The sequence below is a fragment of the Dermacentor silvarum genome, chromosome 11, assembly GCF_013339745.2.
Source record: "Dermacentor silvarum isolate Dsil-2018 chromosome 11, BIME_Dsil_1.4, whole genome shotgun sequence".
Classification (NCBI taxonomy): Eukaryota; Metazoa; Arthropoda; class Arachnida; order Ixodida; family Ixodidae; genus Dermacentor; species Dermacentor silvarum.
The window spans coordinates 33,694,954-33,714,331 of NC_051164.1; positions in this window are offsets into that span (position 1 = coordinate 33,694,954).

Sequence of the window (19,378 nt, forward strand, 5' to 3'; positions counted from 1 at the left end):
TTTTGAATATAAGTACGCCTTACAAAGCATGTCGACTATAAGACGTGACGTTTTGTTAATGCTGATGATAATGCAACAAGGCAAGCGAACGATGCTCTTATTATATCTATCTCTTTTAATTAACGTCGCTACTGGCAGCCATCATCAGGCCCCTGATCCTTCTTCCGTGCACTACAACACTAGTTGGCATGAGTTAATGGAGGTAAATAAACTTTTTATCCTTTATTACCTTGCTTTCATATCAGCTTGTAAGAAATTGAGGCGAGTTCCGCATAATAACAAATTGTTATCTCTTTGTCACTATAAGATTCACTTCGTCTAGATTCGTCTCGTAATATGAACCTATAAGCTTTCGCCACAAGCATGCCAATGCATCATTATATATATTTATATATACAGGGTGTTTCAGCGAACACTTTCAAAAATTCTTAAAGGTTGCCTGTGGCAGATAGCACAATTCTACTTCATGAGCTGGTCTACTTGAAGAGGCGGACATTACTTGCACAAGAAATTGAAATGCATAATCGAATAAATCACAAAATTCACTTATTAAGTTTTTAACTAATTACCTGATGACACATATTACAATTTACAAATTGTATCCGTTGAGTTCACAAGGCGGATCCACTTGGAACGAATTATCGGGATAGCACCACTTTCGAGTTATTAATTCCCGAACATTGCGGAGATGTGCATTGGCGTTCCAGTTAGTTTCTTAACAAAACGTCGCTTTATGCATTGAAGCACAAAATTAACTGGAACGCCAATGCATTTCTCCGCAATGTTCGGGAATTAATATCTCAACACTGGTGTCATCCTGAGAATTAATTCCAAGTGGATCCGCCTTGCGAACTCCATGGCTACAATTTGTAAATTGCAATATGGCCCATCAGGTAATTAGTTAAAAACCTAATTAGAGAGTTTTTGCTGATTAGTCGATTATGCATTTCAATTTCCTGTGCAAGTAATGTCCGCCTCTTCGAGTAGACCAGCTCATTAACTAAAATTGGGCTATCTGCCAGGATTGTAATTTTAGGGGTACTTTGCCTTCATAGTAATGGCTGGGACGGGCCTTCGTACTCAAGTAGAATAAAAGCAGGCTGATAATGATGCCTACACTAGCAAAGTTTGCAGCAAATGTGAGCTGTCTCGTTAACTGCTGCTGCTGCTCACCCACTCACACATCTTTATGGCGCTTATTTGTGCCACTGTTAATTCTCCTAGCGTGGCCGTTAATGTACTTATCCGACGCACAATAATATTCAGGCTCACATAAAGGGCGTTTGGGTTCATATGCTGGGCCATGTAATGCGTACTATGGATAACCAGTGGACGATTAGAGTTACAGAATGGGCACCAAGAGAAGCGAAGCGCAGTCGAGGATGGTTGCGCTTCCCTTCTCCTTTGAAGGCGCAAGTTGGAATAAGATAGCGCTAGACAAGGGTAATTGGAGATCGCAGGAAAAGGCCTTCGCCCTGCAGTGGACATAAATATAGGCTGATTATGATGATGATGACAGGGCGTTTTAGGTAACTTGAAGCATAGGCCTGCGTACCGGGTAGGCAGGGGGGTGGGGTGCAGGTGCCCCCCTGCGCACCCGGTAGGTACGCCGATAGTTCAAGTTACCTGAAACGCCCTGTATATCAGTGTCATTGGGTAATCCTTTCTGACCAGTGGTTATCTGCCCAAATGCATAGTATGGCCTGCACAGCTCATTTTCTTTTCCTGTTAGGGTGCCAAAAGAAGGCAAGTGAAATCTAGTACGCAAGTGACTTACGTGGTGTAAGGGAACTAGGAAATCTGCAGGCATAATGATAAATCATCTCGTGCAAGTTAGGGGTAATTGGATATTGCTCGCAGAGGCCTTCGTGCTACAGTGGACATAAAAAGACGTTCCGATGATGATGATGATAATGAAAAGCGAAATTCTTTATCTACTTAACTGTAGCACAAAACTAGAAAGGAAACCCGTATTGGTTTCTCAGAAAGATACCTTCGGATTTCGAGAAAAATTCGCCCTGGTCAGTGTTACCTTTCAAAAACTATCATCCGCCAGGCATGGTTCTGCAGCGATCATTTACCATATGGGTGATTAATGATGATGACGACGGTGATGATGATGTAACGTTTAGGCTTTCACGAAAGAATGTGGTCTTACTTTCGGAGGGAGGGGGGGGAGGGGGTGGTAAGCTGCGCCACCGAAACATACACTTTCTCCAGTGCTCTGTATGTACATCTTTTTTTGCCATGCCGAAGCTGATGCATTTACCAAGCGTTCACGTATATCGGTTGAAGCGCCTGTTATAAGTAAAGAGCTTAAACTTCTTTGGAGGCATGCATGAAATACTTCATATGCTACACCAGAAAAAAAAAAAAAAACAGTGAATGGTTGTAGAGTGGTTGCAAGACCACAGTTTTGCATAATTTATTTATTTATTTTTTTATTCCAAATACCCTGAAACGCAAATGAATTATAGATGATAATGTGTTACAGAGGAAATTTAAGTTATAAATAGATATCCTCCCCCCCCCCCCCCCAAAAAAAAATGGTAATGCAGAGACCATTCAGGCAGAATACAAGAAATAATGATGAAACAAAAAACAGCGTGGTACAAACGAAAAGACTCGCTATATGGCATAGTTATTTGCAATAAATAAAAACGCACATAACGATTGTGTGAACAAAGCAGGCTCAATGATAGAAAGAAGATTTTTTTTTCAATATAGAGTTTTACGGGCCAAACTACGATGTGATAATTAAAAATTAAATTATGGGGTTTTACGTGCCAAAACCAGTTCTGATTATGAGGCACGCCGTAGTGGAGGGCTCCGGAAATTTCGACCACCTGGGGTTCTTTAACGTGCACCTAAATCTAAGTACACGGGTGTTTTCGCATTTCGCCCCCATCGAAATGCGGCCGCCGTGGCCGGGATTCGATCCCGCGACCTCGTGCTCAGCAGCCCAACACCATAGCCACTGAGCAACCACGGCGGGTACGATGTGATAATGAGGCACGCCTAGTGAGGGACTCGGGAAACTTGGACCACCTGTGGTTCTTTAACGTGACCTAAATCTATGTATACGGGTGTTTTCGCATTTCGCCCCCATCGATAGAAACAAGATTAGCGGAAAACTGGTTCCAGTCACGTGAGGTGTACAGGATGAAAGATCGTATGAATGCCTTCGGTCAAGATTCATCATCATCATCATCACCACTGCAGGACGAAGGCCTCTCCTTGCGATCTCCAATTACCCCTGTCTTGCACTAGCGTATTCCAACTTGCGCCTGCAAATTTCCTAACTTCATCATCCCATCTGGTTTTCTGCCGACCTGCGCTTACCTTCTCTTGGTATCCATTCTGTAACTCTAATGTTCCACTGGTTATCCATTCTACGCATTACATGGCCTGCCCAGCTCCATTTCTTCCGCTTAATGTAAACTAGAATATCAGCTATGCCCATTTGTTCCCTGATCCACACCGCTCTCTTCCTGTCTCTTAACGTTAGTCCTAAGATTTTTCGTTCGATCGCACTTTGTGCGGTCCTTAACTTGTTCTCGAGCTTCTTTGTTAACCTCCAAGTTTCTGCCCCATATGTTAGCACCGGTATAATGCAATGATTGTACACTTTTCTTTTCAACGACCGTGGCAAGCTCCCATTCAGGATTTGGCAATGGCTGCCGTATGCACTCCAACCCAACTTTATTCTTCTGTAAATTTCTTTCTTGTGATCAGGGTCCCCTGTGAGTAATTGACCCAGATAAACGTACTCCTTTACAGACTCTAGAGGCCTACTGGCGATACTGAATTCTTGTTTCCTTGCCAGGCTAATGAACATTATCTTTGTCTTCTGCATATTCATCTTCAACCCAATTCTTACACTTTCTCGATTGAGGTCCTCAATCATTTGCTGTAATTCTTCTCCATTGTTGCTGAATAGGACAATGTCATCTGCAAACCGAAGGTTGCTGAGCTATTCACGTTGATCCTCACTCCTAAACCTTCCCAGTCTAAGAGCTTGAATACTTCTTCTGAGCATGCAGTGAATAGCATTGAAGAGATTGTGTCTCCTTGCCTGACCCCTTTCTTGATAGGTAACTTTCTACTTTTCTTGTGGAGAACCAAGGTAGCTTTGGAATCCTTGTATATGTTTTCTAAGACATTCACGTATGCCTCCTATACTCCTTGATTACGCAATGCCTCTATGACTGCTGTTATTTCTACTGAATCAAATGCCTTTTCATAATATATGAAAGCCATATAGAGAGGTTGATTGTACTCCGCAGATTTCTCGATTACTTGATTTATGAGATGGATATGATCCATCGTAGAATATCCTTTCCTGAAGCCAGCCTGTTCTCTTGGTTGGCTGAAGTCAAGTGTTGCCGTGATTCTATTGGAAATTATATTGGTGAATATTTTATACAATACTGAAAGCAAGCTAATGGGTCTATAATTCTTCAATTCTTTAACGTTTCCCTTCTTATGGATTAGTATAATGTTGGTATTCTTCCAGCTCTCTGGTACACTTGAAGTTGTGAGGCATTGTGTATAAAGGGCCGCAAGCTTTTCAAGCATGATATCTCCTCCATCTTTGATTAAATCTACCGTTATTCCATCTTCTCCAGCAGATTTTCCCCTGGTCATGTTTTCCAAGGCCCTTCTAACTTCATCGCTAGTTATAGAAGGAGCCTCTGTATCCGGTTCGTCACTATTTCGAATGAAAGTAGCTTGGCTGTTTTAGGCACTGTACAGGTCAGTATAGAATTCTTCCGCTGCTTTTACTATGTCATCGAAATTGCTGATGATATTACCATGCTGATCTTTCAGTGCATACATCTTGCCTTGTCCTATGCCAAGCTTTCTTCTTACTAATTTAATGCTTTGTCCATATTTTACGGCTTCTTCAATCTTACCCACGTTATAATTTCGAATATCCCTTACTTTCTTCTTGTTGATTAGTTTTGACAGTTCAGCGAATTCTATCTGGTCTCTTGAGTGGGACATTTTCATGTTTTGTCGTTTCTTTATTATATCCTGTGTTTCTTGGGAGAGCTTACCTACTGGTTGCCTTGGTACCTTACCTCCCACTTCAACTGCTGCTTCTGAGATCAACCTAGTTACGGTTTCATTCATTACCTCTATGTTGTCTTTATGTTCCTTTTCTAAAGCTGCATATTTGTTTGCGAGCACCAGCCTGAATTGGTCTGCTGTTACCCTTACTGTCTCTAGGTTGGCCTGTTTCCTCTTGACTAATTTCACTCTTTCTCTCTTCAAATTGAGAGAAATCCTAGACCTCACTAACCTATGGTCACTGCACTTTACCTTACTTAACACTTCTACATCCTGCACTATGCTTGAATCGGCAGAGAGTATGAAATCTATTTCATTCCTTATTTCTCCATTAGGGCTTTTCCAGGTGCACTTCCTGTTGCTGCGCTTCCTGAAGAATTTATTCATTATTCGGAGCCCATTCCTTTCCGCGAATTCCACTAAAATCTCTCCTCTTGCAGTCCTACAATCGATGCGTAGTTGCCAATTGCTTTCTCACCAACCTGCCTTTTCCCCACTTTTGCATTGAAGTCGCCCATGACTCCAGTATACTGAGTTTGCACCTTTCTCATTGTTAATTCAACATCTTCATAAAACTGTTCTATTTCTTCATCATCGTGACTACAGGTTGGGGCGTAGGCTTGTACTACCTTCATTTTGTACCTCCTATTCAGCTTTATTACGACGACTGCTACCCTCTCTTTAATGCTGTATAATTCATCAATGTTTCCCGATATGTCCTTGTGGACTAGAAATCCTACCCCGGATTCTCTCTTATCCGGAAAATCTCTGTAGCAGAGGACGTGGCCGTTAGTCAGCACTGTGTAAGCCTCACCAGTTCTTCTAACCTCACTAAGGCCAATAATATCCCAGGCAATGCCTGATAATTCTTCAAATAGTCCTGCTAAGCTAGCCTCACTCGAGAGGGTGCGCGTGTTGAACGTTCCCAGGTTCAGTTTCCATTGGCGGCCTGTCCGGACCCAGAGATTCTTAGCGCCCTCTGCCGCGTAGCAGGTCTGACCGCCACCTTGGTCAGTTGCTCCGGAGCCACTGGGGACTGAAGGCCACGGGTTAATTGTCGGAGTCATGAGGGAGGTGGTGGCCGAATACTGCACCAGGGAGGCCAATTCCTGTTCTGGTGAGGGAGTGACTTTGATGAAGCTTAGTGGGCCTTCCTAGTTTGGTTGCACCTGAGCTAGTATAGCCCCACTAGCTCTCGGCAATATATTTTTTTCTTGCCGGTGTCAGGCACCACTCCATGCCTGAAAATGTAGTGGACTGGAGCAGCAGTTGAACTTACGACCTTCAGATTTGTAGCCGGGTATTCTACTTCTGCTCCAGGCCACCACCACGCCTCCGCGGTCAAGAGAGTGTACACCCAATTTTACTAGTGTGGTAAATCCACAATGAAAGGTGCGTAGGCGCAGAGATGAGCGCAGCTTGTAGATGATGATGATGATAGTAAACTTTGTGCAATAAACTTAATCGAAACACTTTTCTACGTAGCGATAGATGAGATAACGAAAAACTTGCTTTCATTGCTGTTACGCAAGATGTGCGAATGTAGTTGACTAGTACGAAACAAGTGGCATTGTTTAGAACCAGTACAAGTGCACAATTAAGGGTATCACGATAAGGTTTCCAAACATCCGCCACAATTCTAATTTTGGAGGCACAAGGGCAGTTTGAGTTCAGTTCGAGGCTTACTGAAATGATTTGTGTCTCGAAAGGCGCACGCAGAATGTGCCCCATGGTGTCCAGTGCTTAATAGAATAGACACAAGAATGTTACATTGCTATCTGCTGTCCATAGAAGAAAGCAATACATCATTTTACTGCGCAACCACTCACCACCTTAACAGTAATTCTATGCCCTATGGCCCCTAGTTCATACATCTGTATTGTATGAGGGCATTTATGAGGGGAAACAGCAAGCAAGCAAAATTCAGATGGTCCTGTTCACTGTGAACAATGCTGCGTTCCTTTTATCTGAACTGCGATGTCAGTTCAGGTTTTGTGAATCGACTTACGCTTACTACTCGCCCAATTTCGTACCTATGCTACTCTTACATACACGTATTTTTTCCACTTCAGCGCTCTTTGTTTCAGCGGCAGGCATTGCGAACTTGCTGATATTACGAACAGTTCTAGCTTTGCGAATACGCTTTTTTTTCGTAAACCAAAATTCGTTCGTAAGTTTGCTTAGTGAATTCCGCCCCTGTAGGTTAAGACGTACTAATCACTGCTTACACCGAAACTATTCAAAAGCATGAGGCACTTGAACGCGGCATAAAATTAGGCTCATGTGTTCGTGGAGGCACCAATGTAATAATGTGTGTTTTTATATCCATGCTTAGAAACGTATATTTAGCAAAAAAACTTTCGTAAGAGATGCAGAGTTTAAAAACCTGGCCCTCCCCCCTCTGCCATGTTACCAAAATGTTCTCGTTGGTCACAGAGAACGTAAATTATTGTTTTTCATGGAACATAGAATTATGTTTTACAATTTTGTTTTTTTTCTCGTCCGGAATTATTTTCCTTTTCAGCGTAGCATGTCAGTGATGATATACATATCAATGGTAGCGGGCGGCACAGCGTGGGCTCACGGGGACAAAAAAAAGTTACTCCATCTCCTGCTAAAGGGAACCATGTGTGGATGTGAAGCAGCGGGGAGATGGTTAGCTCGAGCGGGAGATGGTTTCCCGTCCCATGTCAAGGTATATGTACTCGCCACAGAGTCAACGAGAGTTCTGCCGCCGTCGTGGCGGCTCTAAGTTTTATTTCCCCGGTGACGTCACGGCCAAGCTGTGGCTGGTCGAAACCTGCCTAACCGACGCCAGAGGCGCCTGCTGCATTCACGGACACCGCGAGCGTTCGGCGCGAACGCGGGGACACGGAGAAACGCGGGCGGCGTCGGCAGCAGCTCTGCGCGTTGCCTCGTTGGTGCTGCGGCAATTTCTTTCTCGCCATTCGTTGCGCAATCCGGAGAGGAGATGAGCGTCGGAGAGGAGAAGAGGAATGCTGAGAGGAGAGGAGATGAGACAAGGAGAGGAGATGAGGGGGAGGAGGATGCGCCGGAGAGGAGAGGAGGAATGCCGAGAGAAGAGGAGGTGAGACAAGTAGAGGAGAGGAGGGGGATGCGCATGCGCAGTAGCGGTGTGGACACCGCACGGCGGATGGATGGACAGAGGGAGTGACATAGCCCCGACTATAGAAGTTTTCACGAGGGCGCTTCCGTCCGTCTGGCGTGGAAAGTATGTGTCAGTGTTGCCTGTTTGGTCTGGACTGTGAGCTTGCCTTGCGCTTGCATTGCAGAGTGGTAGCTTTCCTTCGACGTTTCCGTTTATTTTTGTCACGAATGACTTACGCTCTTAAATAATGGCATATATACTCATCAAAAGGCTACAGGCCAGCACTGTGCAGTTTATGGGTGCACAAACAACCAGCGGAAAATAACGATTTTGGGGACTAAGTGTGTCCACAACACAGCACTCCGCGAGACCACTGCCGATGTGGTATGTTCACGCTTCGCCGGTTTCCTGCATCACCAGACGACTTGGCTTTTTAGTCTAATGTGAACCAATGCACACATCAGTAAAATAACGCATTTTGGTAAACCCTTTTCGGCATATTTCCCAATAGGTTGCGAGGATTGTCAGCTCTTCGATGCAATATTTTCTCGTATGTAGTGGCAGAGGCTACATTTGTTTTCATTTCGAACTCGACTTCATTCCAGTGCCTAATACAGGGGTCACACGGCGCACTTTTGATCATGATCGAGCCCGATCTGGGTTGAATTTCATTGTCGCGATTGGCTTCTTTGCGCAATTTGCGGCAGAGAGCACAACGCATTCAAACATTCTGATCCAGATCGGTCTCGATCGCTATGAAAAGTGGCCGTGTGACACCAGTATAAGACAAATTGAAGCACTCTGCGAGAGAACTAGTTGGTAAATACACTTCGCAACGATCTGGAATAATCGTGTCCTATGGAAGATGTATGCAGACCCTGTGTCCACCAAAACATTGTCTCTGTGTTCACACGCACCCTGCGCGACCCTGCCCATAAAGGTAATTAACTTCAACAGTCTAGTGCTGCATCGAGCTCACCCATCTTTGAGCGTTCTCTATGTGCTTGGGCAGCAATAGAATGCAAGAACTAACGTGTCAACCTCATCAGCGCGGCATAGCTCCAGTGCTAGAGTTCGGGAAACGTAATGCGCTAACTGTGCGTGGTGTAGAAACGCGCTATATGAGCCTGCGCAAGTAAGAACGTAAAAAAACGGCATTCGCATGGGTATGCGGACAATAGCATCATGCTTGCAAGAATACCAGTAATGAAAAAAATAAATTATTCGCACAGTCGATCAAGCGAAATGCTTACGTGCGTGCAGTGACCGCTTCGCTGACCACTAAGGGCTTTTCACTCACGGTCAGTAGTGGTTTACAATCATATGCATTTACAATCATTCGACAATTGTTAAGACTCGACATTACTTTATTATGAACATAGCACAGTGAGACGGTGTAAGGGCAACACGAGAAAGAGCAGAGATGGCCCTAACGCTGCAATATTATTGGCTTATTTCGCTTCAGAGATACTACACACGAACAATTCTTGCCGTACGCCATATCTTCAATACAAACTTCGCGCACGATCTACGTTAAGGTTCACCGTTAACGAAGCTTGTTTCAAATTCAGACATTCGAAAGAAAAGCCATTCCAGGTAAACAAACGTAAAAAATAGGTAAACAAATATATCTTTATAACAAGTCCTGTTATAATCCCTATTTGGATTGACAGTATGTATAAATAAATAAATACTAAAAATAAAAATATAGCACCTGGGCTCTATCAGTTGCGCTGGCATCTGTGATCACTGTCGCGCGTCGGTTCGCTGCAGGTACCGCGCTGCTCGATTACCACGCTTATGCTTTGACATTTGGTTATAAGCACCCTGCACTGCACCAGATATAATAAATTTTGCATGATCGACCTTTTCAATTGCGTCGGAAGCCTATGGAGTAACCACCGCATATCTACCAACCACTGACACGCGTGGTCGGTCCGTTTGCGCCTGGTTCTAAGCATTGCCCGACAGCTACGTACGCGCCTGCTTTCGCTAAATGAGGCAACCCTCAACCGCGAAACGTAATGGTGATCAGATTCAATCGACGATACGGTCACATGTGCCCAGCAATAACAATGAAATATACCGCTGATTAGCACGCCAGGTCTCGACGAAGCAGACGCGGCTGCCACCGCTACCGACGACGAAACACCACATCCACTGGCTGGGCTTGCTGTTGCCAAGGCACACCACACTGAGCGCTCACGCTAGCACGTGAACCAAGTAACAAGTCAACAAGCGAAGCGGAAGAAAACAATCTAAATAATGCGCGGCGAAGATCACACAACCGAAGTGCGGCCGGCCTGCTCTCGCAAGGCTCACAGTCCAAAATGGCGGCATAACATGTTCTGACGCTAGACGTCGCCCGTGTAGCGCAATGGCGCTACTCAAACGTCGGTTTGTGAAAAGGTCTATAAGATGCTTCGCATCTGAAAGAAAGAACGACTAGTTCATAGGCAGGGCCTTGTCTTCTCATTGCGCAACTTGCCCAGATCAACACTTTTTATAGGGTCATATGTACGCTTGCAGGGAATCTCTGTCTTCTAATCAATAACTTCCCTTTTTTAATGCCCGAGAATGATGAACTGCTGGAGAAATTGCCAAGAGAGTTTCGTTCCCCATTGCTACGCAACTTTCTTATGTTTCCGCTCACGCTATAGAAGAAACTCGCGATAACAATTGATGATTTTTGAGCGTGTTACTGCTTTCTAGAAAACACACCATGGTAGCCGAGTGGCTATAGCTTCGTGCTGCTGAGAACGAGGTCAAGAGCTCCATCTTAACGAGGCGCACGATTGTCAATGTTGTGAAATACGAAGACGCTCGTGTACTAAAATTTATTGGCAGTCTGAAAAACCACAGGTGGTCAAAATTTAATAAAATGTCCCACAGTGCGGCGCGCCTCATGATCAGGCGGAGGTTTTCGAATGTAAAACCCTACACTTTAGTTATTGAATGCTTACCGTGCAAAAAGCCGGCCCGTCGCCCATCACTTCGCAGGCGTGTTAAACGGTGATTGCAGCAGACAATAGAATTTGCCTTTTGACCTCGAGTGAATCCGGAAGGTTGGATGGCAGGGTGCCAGCGGAAGTCATTCGATTCGGTGAGCGTAGGAGGCAAACTTTTACTGAATAAACTGATGTGTGCAGTTTATTCCGAACCTGGCTTCCTGCGTACGCGGCTGGCCACCTGGGCGCCATCGTGGTCTCATCAATAATGAATGTACTTGGGCAGGATATTTAGTGATGAAATTCAGTGCTGACTGAAGTTTCTAAATGTAGGAATTCCACAAATACTAAATGTGCTGTTGCATTTACAAGGTAACGTGTAGCCATCCTTCTCGCCCTATTGTAAATAGAGCCATTAGATACTAGTGCACTAATGCATGGGATCTGTTTAGCAATTTCATAGCCTTCAAAATATGCTAGATGTACTTACATGCGTGATCACTGCAACAACTCTTTGCTGATAATATGTGTACACCATTTGTAATAAAACACGCAATCTCTCTGGCACCTTTGGAGTTCACCTGTCTACCTTAGTGACATAACCATCAGAACATATCTGCGCTTTTTGTGCCTGAGCGAACAAACAGTAACGGCAAGCGGTGAAATTCGCCCTGTTTCCATTTCTTATAGGCTTTGAACACGACAGAAGAAGTTTGGCTAACGAAACGAAATCAACCTTCAGACCAGCGTGACTGTGTAAAGTGGGTAAAATTCTGGCTTAACGACACTGTATATATTTTCGATCAATGGTTCCGGAAAAAACCGCAAATGTAAGTGTCCTTGAAAACGTGGCCTTCAAAGCACTCAAATGGAGGCAAACTAACATGTACATGTAGGCTTATAAAATGTCAATAACACTAAGTTCTTGCATGCAACTCAGCTTTTTTTTAAGCTGTAAAGCTTCTATTACCCTTGAGACCATTATAAGTAGAGTTTTTTTCAGTAGAGTACAGTAAACTCCTATTCACAGAAACCAAGGCGCCCGGCCAGGACCACGTCACAAATACCTTATGTCACAAGTACATCCCCTCCGGGCCCGCAAAGCCTCACGGCCCGTACGCGGGGTCCTCGAACTCAGCCCTCGATGAGGACTTCAGCGTGGCCGAGTTACACGCTGCTCTGTGCAAATTGAACAGCCGTTCACCCACAAAACTCTGAGAAACCTAGACGACCCCTCGGTGGAACAGCTCACCGAGTACATTAATGACTGCTGGCGCCAAGGTTCCATTCCCCCACCATGGAAAACGGCCAAAGCAATTCTTATTCGAAAACGTGGCAACACATCTAGCCTTAACAATCTCCGCGCCATCTCGTTAACCTCGTGTGTCGGTGAGGTTATGGAGCATGCACTCCTTACCCGCATAAACTCTCACCTCGAAGATACGTCCGCATACCCCTACTCAATCATCTGCTTTATAGAGCGCATCTCTCAGCCCAGGACGCTATGCTCCAACTCAAGCATCAAATCCTCGACGACAATTGCCGACACACGAAGGCGATCTTGGACCTCGATCTCATGCGTGCCTTCGATAATGTCGCACACTCTACTATCCTCGAACGCGTCTCCCTGCTCAACCTCGGCGAGCACACCTACAACTACGTACGAGACTTTCTATCCAACCGAAGCGCTTTCCTCTCGGTTGGGGATATTCCAATCGGAGAAAAACACTCTCGGGTGCACGGGAGCCCCACAAGGCTCTGTGATTTCCCAAATGCTGTTCAATTTGGTCATGCTCGGATTAGCACAGGAACTACAGAAGCTCCAGAAGAGCTATAGAAGAACACACCATCTATGCCGACGACATTACCATCTGGACCACAACGGGCAGCGACGGACAAATTGAAACCGCTCTGCTAGACGCCATCGATGCCGTCGAAAATTATCTCGAAGGCACGGGACTCCGATGTTCCCCCGACAAGTCAGAGATCCTCCTATACCGCCCTACGCTCCGTGGACGCCCACCCCTACGATCTACGCATAAACGCCGCTACGAAGAAATCCAACTTCACATGAGGGATGGTGGAACCATACCCGTGGTCTCCACTATCCGGGTTCTCGGCATTACCATTGAAGACAACGGCGCAAATTCAATGGCTATATCCAAGATCTTCCGACAGACGGCCAATGCATCGCGGCTGCTGAAACGGGTGACCAACAGGCGACAGGGCATGAAGGAGGAAAGCCTCATCCGCCTTGTTCACTCGTTCGTCATCTGTCACATCACGTACGCCACCGCCTTCCATAATTGGTACAAAGCAGAAAAGGACGTCATTACACACGGCGCCTACAAGCTAGCCTTAGGTCTGCCAAGCAACACCAGCACTGAACTTCTACCTCAATTAGGACTCCATAACACCCTAGACGAATTAATCGAAGCACAGCGTCAGTCTCATCTGGAGCGTCTCACCCTCACAGAAACGGGCCGGCACATTCTAACTAAACTCGGTATCACCTACCATCGTCAACATGGAGACAAATACCCAATTCCACGCGACGTACAGACTTGGCTACATGCCGACCCTATCCCAAAAACATGCACCCGGACTACAATAAAGAATGTCGGACGGCAAGGGCTGCCTCCCTCATTAAAGCCTATGGCGACACCACGGGCGTCACCTTCGTCGACTCAGCTGAATATCAAGACGGGCACCGCTTCGCCGCGGCTACCACAGCAGGCGGCTCGCTCAAACATGCCGCCAGCATCCTAACCAAAAACGCGAAGACGGCCGAGGAAGTGGCCATCGCCCTGGCCACCCTTGATCCGGACTGCCACACCATCGTGAGCGATTCCCGTGCGGCAATCAGCAATTACATCAAAGGTCGTATTTCAAAACAAGCGCTACGCATCCTACACCAAGCGCCTCACTCACGTGAAAAGCAAATCACTCTCGTCTGATTCCCAGCGCACGCCGGCGACGTACAGCCGCACCTCACCAACCTCAACGAGGTCGCTCACTCCGTAGCACGAGGCCTTGTCAACCATGCTGGAGACAGCGCAAGTGCACCCGCGGAACGCGATCACCTCACCAGCTACAACGACCTTACGAAATCATTCTATCTCAACAGGAGGACCTTCCCCATCCCTCATCACAAGCTAAACAGAGCACAGGCAACCACCCTTCGCCTGTTACAGACAAACACGTACCCCTCACTAACACGTTAACGCAGGAGCTACCCGGACACCTACCCTAGTAACATTTGCCAGATCTGTAAGACTCAGGCAGCATCGCTTCCCCACATGCTATGGGAATGTCAAGACCAATATCCGACAAATAATACCGTGACCCTCTCGTCGAGATGGCACGCCGCCCTGCGCAGCTATCACCTCGACGACCAACTCTGGGCTACCCAGCAAGACTGCGAGGCGGCGAAGAGGCAAGACCTCGATGACGTGGGAGGCCTATGCCCATCCAACTAAACTGCTCGTTTAAATAAAAGTTTGTTCCTCGTCCTCCTCCGGGACATAATATTGTATGTTTAGTTTGTACACGTCCCTTTGATGTGGGGAATATGCGTGACTTGGTGGCGTCTCATGATAGGCAGGTGAAATGCGTCCAGGCAGAAAGGTTTCGTGCAACAGCGGAGTGTTTAGTGCCAAAAAGGCCTATAATCGGCACATTTTTTTTGTGTTGTTCGAGTTAATCATGCATAATGAGTGTGTACGCGGCATATGAGATGGGGAGTTTTCGATGTTTTCTTGGCGTCGCGTGAAAGACAGGTGAAGTCAGTGCGGCCTGAAAAAGTTTCGAGCAATGATACAGTGCTATTAAGCGAAATAGAACCGAAAAAAATGGAAGAGCTTTACTTCGAAGCGCTTCTGAACTACGCCATATAACAAACCTATGTAACTGGAATTATCAGCGCTTGTATCTTCTATTTTTAATGATTTTCTCTTGCTTCGAAAAGGCCTGCTATGCTACAGCAGAATGCCTTTCTTGCATCATCTTCCTGAAGTGTTTAAGCATTTGATCGTCTTGTAGAAATAATTTTCGCACATGGCTCGTTCAAAGTATAATAGTATTTACTGCGAAAACCTAATCGTCTCTTCTGGAGGTCATACTGACGCACAGTATTAAAGGTAGCCGGTAATAAAATGTGTGCGCTAAAACATTGGCTTTCTTGTTTCCAAACGCAACTCGGTGATCACAAAAGCTGTGGCTGGCGAGCGCTGCGGCCACAAAGTAAATAATTAGGAAGAGCTGTGCAATTAGCATGTGGTATTCAGAAAGTCACAGACTGCGTGATTAGCGCAGTCACAGCTTTCCTTTCTACTTGCAGAGACTTGAGGCTTTTTCTGGCAGTGTCACATAACTTGGCCCTTTAACTGTACCATTGTTACAGTGATTTCAGGTTGCCGTGCCATCTTGAAACAACATTAAACCAGGTGACTCCCTGCGGCTTAGAAATCGTAAATTGAAAGTGAAACTGTTAGGTTTCTCTAGGCGCTAATTAATTAAAGCTCATCGGCAAAGGTGCATACAGGAGCAGAGAAAGATGTGTCTATAAATGGATGGATGCTATGAGCGTCCCCGTTGAAATGGGGCGGTCAGTGGCGCCACCGAACTCTTGTTCTTATTTTCCCTGTTGCTCCACCGAGCTTCAAATGTGATGTTGACGATGATTTAATGGCATCCCCTTTGAAACGGGGCGCTGATAAATAGTCACCTAGCCTGTTGTAATCGTACTCACGTGCGCCATCTAGCAGCACCACCCCGAAGCCTGCGTGAGGCCTCGGAATTGCATGGAGCACCCGTGCATGCGCTGAGAAATGCATCATGTGGTAGACGAGATCCTTTCTCCCGCTAGTGACACGACCCATAGACCACCGAAACGAGATGCCTAGAGCACCGGTGCGTCCGAATACTAAGAATTGTTAACTCTGTGGCCGCACATACGGTGGAACATAGCCAGTGACCCGAGCGCTCGAGTGGTTCGTTGAAGAGTGGCACATGCCAGTGCAAATCGGCGCGGCTCACAAAAGTGTCGGTGTGAAACACATGCATTAAAAAGCGGCCAGTGCACAGTGCTTTTGCGGCTCTGCTTGCTAAAGCGTGAGGCTGCTGCCTCTGAGGAAACTGTAGGGATGGGATTCAATTCTGCGCACCACGGGAATAAATTTTGAAGCTTTTCAAATAATGCAATCGGCTCGTTGAAATAGCCCATCGTGAAATCGACAAGTCTAAGTGCCGCTGGGCTCCTTTGCCACTGCACCAATAAGCTGCACGTTAAGTTAATCCACGCTAAGTTAATCGGTCATCAGTTACACAGCCACGAGGTGTAGTGATCTTGTGGGAGGTGGCGCGAAAAGGTAGCAGCCATGGCAACGGTTTATTTAGACCGGCCAGCCATGGTGCCGCGGTATTTCGGGAGCTGCAGATACCGCAGCCGCTTAAGTCTTGTGCGCCAGCACGTTACTTTTCTCGCGCTACCTGCACGTGGACCGTATTCTTCACCAGCTATGGACGCGATAGCCGCGCTGCTACAGGTCCGCCCTACTAGCGCTAAGCACGATTAAAATATCTGCAAAGGTCTGCGCATAGAAAGAAGAGAGATAGCAAGCGTATATAGATGAGTGGTAATTCCTAGCGTAAGTTCAGGTAGCGTAAGTCCAGGTAACGTGGGCGATGCGGCGAAGGGCCCAAATAGCTCTCTGGTGGTCGTGGCTTGGTACGTCTGGACAGAGGACGCATTGTCTTCTGCGTTGAGGACGTCGTATTGCGTTGTCAACGTCTCTGCGCCTAGTGAGGTGCAACTTGGCAATTAGAGTTAAGGCGAATTCGCCCGTTCTTGGCGCGTTCAGGCTGTTGAGGAGAACAACGTTGCATACGGTGTCATCGAACGGCGTGCAACGGTGGCAGTGTAGGAGAACTGCGAGTGTCGCTGTGCCTTCTTGCCCTTGCTGATTCATGCTGCGTCACCATTTGAGGTGCGGGTGCGGTTGTGCATGGCGGTGTATTGTGACGACCAGCAAGACCTTGTTCTCGAGATGGCGTAGTCAGACCGGCCCCTACGAGTTTATTGCGTAGTTTGGCAAGGCTTTCGTCAGAGGGGCTACAGAAAGATGCTATCGTCGTTGGTAGGATCGGGGTGACGCAATCCGAGAGAGATGTACCAGGCAGCACCGGCAGTGTAGGTTGTGAGCGAAGCGTAGCGACAGTGATACCGAAGTGCGAAATCACGACCTGCCGCAGTTTCTCGCAGATGCACGGGCCTGCTGAAAGTCAGAGCTCAGAAAGAAGATCATCTGGCAGCTCGCGACTGGCGTGGAGAAAGCGCAACTGTTCACCGCTCATGTTGTTGGCGTAGAAGTGATTGTCAAGCTGAAGAAACCAGATGGCAGAGCTGCTCCTGCAAAACTTCGCTAGGCCATGCATCCGTGGAAGGTGCGAGCACAGAACACCGGAAGGCTCGCCTGATGCTGCTTGCACCGAAATCTCGAGTGCAGGTATCATCAGGGTTGTGGTGGTTGCCGAGGACACCGCAAAGGCTGTGCTTGCGGCGTCGCCGTGCCTGCGAGAGTGAAATTTGCGCCTAGTGGAGCCTTCGAATCGGTGATGAGTGAGGGGCCTCGGAACGGAAAGCGGATAGCTTGCGGAAACGTCCAATGAAGTAGAGCGGCGGCATTTTCAATGTAAATCGTCGTGTCGAGGAAGTTCCTCGACTTTCTCGACACGACGGTTTACATAGAAAATGGAAAACTGAGGGCAACACTTTACCAGGAGCCTACGGACAGCCATCAGTATTTAGACTACCCCAGTCATCAGCCGCGACACTGCAAGCGAGGAATTTTTGTCAGACAAGCAAAACGAACAAGAATAATCTGTAGCGAAGAGAACGACTATATCCACGACCTAAATTGTCTTAAAGTAACGCTAGGGGAACGAAACCATCCACAAATTCCACTGGACCGGGCTTATGACGTCGCGTCAAGATCAGAGTGGCAGTCGGCATTAGCTAAGACACAATCTACACCGGAATGTGATAGACCACCAGCCTTTGTAACAAAATATTTAATGCCCTCTCAATACATAAACAACATCCTCGAAAATACCACCCAATATTATCGAGTAACGAGCGTCTGAGAAAAACGCGCCAGGATGTACCAAGGGTTAGATATCACCGCCACCACAGAAAGATTAAATACAGGTTAGTGCATTCAAAAGTCTGCCAACATCATTACCCTGTAATAAAAATGTTCTCGCCCAAGGTGCCACACCTGCAGGCGCCTTCAAAGTGATCTTAAAATTAAAAGCACTGCATATAGCTACACACACGAAGTGATAACTAGCTTTACTTGCACTAGCTCCGATGTATTTTTATGCTTGAGTGTTCCATCTGTAAGAAACAATATATCGGCGAAACGGGGCAATCACTGAACGTCAGGTTAGACGGACATCGCGCGGACCCAGCTAAAAAGTTTCCAAAAGCCGTCGCAGAGCATTTCAACCAACCAGGTCATCACTTTGATGAACCTAAGTCTACATAATACAGTCCAATTTCCGTTCTGCGCGAGACAGAAAATATACAGAATCGTACCTCATCCACAACTTCAATAAATTGCAACCAATAGGCATGAACGTTTCAAAGGGAGCCTCAGAATCTATTCGCTGTGCTAAACTCCAAAGCATAGGCAACAGCACTTAGTTATTTTTCATTGAGTTGCTTAGTTTTTTTCGTTATTCGATTGTCAATAATATTACAAGCTCCCTTTGCTTTCACTTATTCCTTTTGTTCTTTTATTTATATATTTGCCCACCGCCCTTTTTTCACAAGCATAATTTTTCTGCCGCTATTTTTATTCTCTCTCGCAGACGCGATAGTTCACTGACCTTCAGTGGAGCAAATACCGCACCCCTCCCCCTGCCCGTCGTCCAGGTCCCTTCCACGAAAAGAGGAACCTACAATGACACGTCAACCGGCTAACACACGGTGCTGCCTAAAATTCCTCCACCGACTATCAGTAGCGCATTACCTTTTCAATTCGTCGCCCTCGCCGCTAACACACTCTCGCTCGTTACCTCACCCACCCGCCTTACCTTCTCTCCCCTTTAGTAGAACTCCACCTATATAAACTGTGCCGAGGAGAGCATATGTCCCCTTGAAGAAAAGTCCCCTTGTCGAAACGTTCGCACCTGCTCTCACCTTGTTCTCGTCTTGCTCATCGTCTAAGGCTACAAGTATTACACA